At 41.4% G+C, this 4,969-nt stretch overlaps 1 non-coding gene across 1 annotated transcript; it reads left to right on the top strand.

The window, feature by feature from the left end:
* The first annotated feature begins 4,641 nt into the window (after window positions 1-4,641).
* On the top strand, window positions 4,642-4,714 carry TRNAF-GAA (transfer RNA phenylalanine (anticodon GAA)). Its single transcript has one exon. It is a non-coding gene; the product is annotated as a tRNA-Phe (tRNA).
* The last annotated feature ends 255 nt before the right edge of the window (window positions 4,715-4,969 follow it).

Genomic DNA, 4,969 nt, shown 5'->3' with positions numbered 1-4,969 from the left:
GGTGGAGACCTCAATATCCTACCGACATGGCTGGTCTTAATTGGGGGTATAAAGCTTTCCACCTGAATTTTGTCGGTATAGTTCCACGCCTTCACATAGCCTCCATAGAATGGTACTTCCCGATTTTCAATATTTTGATGGTTTTACCCTCACACGAAATGACTGACATTGGGAATTTTGTCTTCGTTGGTGGTATAAAACATTCCACCTGAAATTCGTCGGTATAGGTCCACGTCTTCATATAGCCCCCATTAAACTTTACCGCCCGATCTTCGATATTTTGAAGGTTGTGACCTCAATATCCCACATAGTGTAACGTGACAAAATGATCACATACATATTAGCAACAACATTACGGGCCACCACCTAACAACGCAATGCCATCCACACTGTTAAAACCCATACCTATACAACCAGTGCACATTCACTATTATGAGGACGGTGCGTCACAATGCAGTTTGATTAATCACTAACATGAGAACAGCGGAGTAATTCTCAATTCCTTTGTGCGACCGTTCATTTAAGTATTTCAGTTTGTGGTGGGACTGTTAGGCTTGCTACTGCACGGGACACGGGAGTGTATAGTGGTTGGGAAGTATTTTTGAGAGCTACCCCTTTTTGCGTGGCGGCTAATACATTCACTCCACCTTCGGGTGTTGTTTCACTGAAACTTCGGGTGTTGTTCAACTCTTTCTTCGGGTGTTGTTCCACTCCACCCTCGGGTGTTGTTCCACTCCACCTTCGGGTGTTGTTCCACTAGTCAGTACTCGTAGTATACTGTGGAGGTTAATTTAGAACTAACACTAACTAACCGCGACCCGAACAACCGAACCGAGTGCCGAATTACCGAGTGGCCGAACACCTACAACACGAGAGTCGAGGGCCCGAGCAACCATACGAACACCGAGTGGCCGAACAGCTACAACACGAATCGCCGAGTGGCCGAACACTGAATCACCGAGTGGCCAAACACATACGAACCCCGAGTGACCGAACCCCTAACACCGAATCACCGAGTGGCCGAACACATACGAACTCTGAGTGGCCGCACATCTACCACACGAATCACCGAATGTCCGAAACCTGAACACCGAATCACCGAGTGGCCGACCACATACGAACCCCGAGTAGCCGAACATCTACAACACGAATCGCCGAGTGACCGAAGACATACGAACCCCGAGTAGCCGAACATCTAAAACACGAATCACCGAGTTCCCGATTATCTTCAAATCGCCTACTACCGAACAGCGAATCATCGAGTCCAGATTATTTTCAAATCGCCTACAATCGAACAGCGAATCACCGAGTTCCTGGCTATCTTCAGATCGCCTACTACCGAACGGCGAATCACAGAGTTCCCGATCATCATCAAATCATTTACTGAATCCAAGTAGCCGATCCCCCAGCCAATTATTCTTCTTATCGTATTTAAACATCAGTAGATTATAAATTAGTTTTACATCAATAAATGTCCGATTTAACCCCCCAGGAAAGGGAGATTACTCGTCTTATTGTTCCGTAAGGTTTAGTCTACCCCAGCATACGACAAAACCACGTTACAAAAGATGGCTGAAATTTGGTAGGTAGTCGTCTTGGTGGGGGGTATAACACTTTTCACCCGTATTTGGTCTATATAGCTCCATGCCTTCATATAGCCCCACAGAACAGTACCTCCCGATTTTCGGTATTTTGACGATTGTCAAATCAAAGTCCCACCGAAATGGCTGAAGTTTGGTATTTGGTCTTCGTTGGGGGTATAAAACTTCTAACCTAAAATTTGTCGGTATTGCTCCATGCCTTCATATAGCCTCCGTAGAACGGTACCTCCCGATTCTCGGTATTTTGAAGGGTGTGGTCTTAATATCCCACCGAAATGGCTGAAATTTGGTATTCTGGCTTCGTTGCGTGTTTACAACTTTTCATCTGAAATTTGTCGGCATTTGTCCGCGCCTTCGCATAGCCCAGTAACTCCCGATTTTCGGTATTTTGAAGGTTGTCACCTCAATGTCCCACATAAAATGGCTGAAGTTTGGTATTTGGTCTTCGTTGGGGGTATAAAACTTTTTACCCGAAATTTGGTCTTCTTTTGGGCGTGTGAAACTTTCCACCTGAAATAGGTCCGTGTCTTCATATAGCCCCCACATAATGTCGATTTTCAGTATTTTTAAGGTTTTAGCCTCATTATCACACCGAAATGGCTGAAATTTGATAGTAAGTCTTCGTTCTGTGTATACAACTTGCCACCTGAAATTTGTCGGTATAGGTCTGCGTCGTCATATAGCCCCCAAATAGTGGTACCTGCCGATTTTCGGTATTTTGAAGGTTGTGACCTCAATATCCCACTGAAATTTGGCTGAAATTTGGTATTCTGGCTTCGTTGCGTGCATGAAACTGTTTACCTGAAATTTGTCGGTATTTGTCCGCGCCTTCATATAGCCCCCATAGAACAGTACCCCCGAATATCGATATATTGATGTTTGTGGTCACAGTATCACACCGAAATGGTTGAAATTTTGAATTTAGACTTCGTTGGGGGTATAAAACTTTTCATCAGAAATGTATCGATATAGCTCCACGCCTTTATATAGCTCCCCATAGAGAGGTTCCTACCGATTTTTGGTATTTTGATGGTTTTGGCCTCATTATTACACCGAAATGGCTGCAATTTGGTAGTTTGTCTTCGTTGTGGGTATACAACTTCCACCTGAAATTTGTTGGTATAGGTCCACGCCTTCATATAGCCTTCATAAAACGGTACCTCCCGATTTTCGGTTTTTTGAAGCACCACGCCTTCATATAGCCCCTGATAGGTATATAACAACTCAGTATACCACCGAAATGGCTGAAATTTGGTATTAAGTCTTGCTGCGGGCTATAAACATCTTCATGTAGGCTCCTTAGAACGTTAGTCAGTTACGATATTTTAAGTACTTTCATAAACGAACGGATACTAATTGTTCATATTCACTTCAGGTCGTAGTGGAGGCTATAACGTTCGGCCCTGCCGAACTTAACGCCGTTCTTACATGTTGTCGTATCAAATGTTATATATCCTTGTTAGCCTAAAGGCTGAGGATATAAAAAGTCATTAACTGCATTGCGGCGAAATTATTTGAACTTTAGAAGTAGCAGTACCGTAAGAAGTGGACTGATGTCCATCTTCGAACTTTATATAAGATTCACATAAATGTTACGATATGCAAAATTTGGACCAACGCAGTATCCGGTTCGAAAGTTATCTCATAAGTCACTACAGGTTGCCGTAGAGTTTTTTGAAAACTATCTGAACATTTTCTCCGGAAGTATGGACTTACCCCTGAAAAACTTCTACCGTTGTAATAAGGGCCGCGAACACAAGTTGTTGTAAAAAATTCAAAGTGATTCGAAAGATGGCCTTAAACTGCACTATTAAAACATGTTGTGTGAAATATACCCGAAAGAATTGACTGATATAACCCATATTCCAACCTGATTTACATGTCTGGTAGAAATAGTACCATACATCATAATCGATCAGCGTTACTTCATCTTTGATCACGGGCATCAACAATGTTTGCGATAGTTTGCTTAGTGAAACATCGAACATCTGATCATCTGATCCATGCTATCATAGAACAGCCACATATAACGTAAATTCCAATACACCTTGACAATGTGCTTTGGGGAAACCTATGTGTTTTCCCATTTTCAATAACCAGTTTCCAAAGGCTGGCAACAAAGATTACCGCCAAGGGAGTTTAAATGTTTGTTACAACAATAGCCATTCAGCCAGCCGAATAACGAGAAGATCATTTTACACCGGAATGGATGGATGGATGGTTGGTTGGATGCATGGAGTGTAGCACTTTATTTCTGGTTTTAGGAATTGTTTGTGTTCTTCGTTTTTTCTCGATATGTTGTTGTTGTAATTATTCTCGTTGGACTCTACAGCAAAAATTGCAGTTTCAGTCAGCTTTGTTAGTTGTTACTATAGTATAGTAATTCCTGATGCTGCCTGCCACTACCATAGTTACGAACTTGCTGGAATTGATGTCGCCTAGTTTTTTTTTTTCTCCTATCACATACACCATTTTGTTGTTGTTGTGTTTATTCTTTTGACCACATTCATAAGTGCGGCAAGTATTTCGTGTTTTGTTAATACTGGTTGCTTGCTGGCTGGCTGCTGTGACTGACGACGACTGCATTCATGCAGCAAATATTTGTACTTCACAGCATTGCCTTCAATGTTGTGTTGTTGTTGTCATTGTTGTTGTAAGTTAAGTATTCTTGGCTTTGAATGAATTTGCTGAGGTTAAACTGAATAGGAGTTACGACTAGACTAGTAGAGCGAGCCGCCTATGTTAAATTTAGTTGAAAGAGGAAGAGTTTTGTTTTGAATTTGTTGTTCATGTTGTTGTTGTTATTGTTGTTCTATTGAATGGTGTTATTGTTGTTGCTGTTGTTAACACAAAGCAAAGGTCACATTTTTCTAGTCAACTTTAGTCATATGTTTGCTTTGTGATGATGACGATGATGATGGGGATGGCGATTATGGGATTCCACCAAAAATGTTCAGTATGTTGCTGTGCTATGCTATGGGAGGGGGTCTGTAGTCGAAAAATTTGGATCGAAAATTTGTTGTAATTCTTACTGTATATAGCCGAAATAGCTCAGTTGGGAGAGCGTTAGACTGAAGATCTAAAGGTCCCCGGTTCAATCCCGGGTTTCGGCAATGCATTAATTTTGCAATAGCTTTAAATATCGACACCTACAAATAATAGTATGCTAAGTCTAAAAAGTGAGTTTTGCAGGAGAAGCTCTCAAAGTTTGGAAATTTTTATGAACTTCAGTACCATGCTAAGTCAATATTTGTTTATAACTTCTGTGCGGATTGACGGATCATTACCAAAATTAGACAGAATTTAAGTTAAATTACGTTCGACACCTACAAATAATACTTTGTAAATTCTGAAAAGCGAGTTTTGCA

Source organism: Musca autumnalis, unplaced genomic scaffold, assembly GCF_047663935.1.
Source record: "Musca autumnalis isolate F117 unplaced genomic scaffold, ASM4766393v1 scaffold_1, whole genome shotgun sequence".
Classification (NCBI taxonomy): Eukaryota; Metazoa; Arthropoda; class Insecta; order Diptera; family Muscidae; genus Musca; species Musca autumnalis.
The sequence above is the reverse complement of the archived record's forward strand: the minus strand, read 5'-3'. Positions and strand labels throughout refer to the sequence as shown.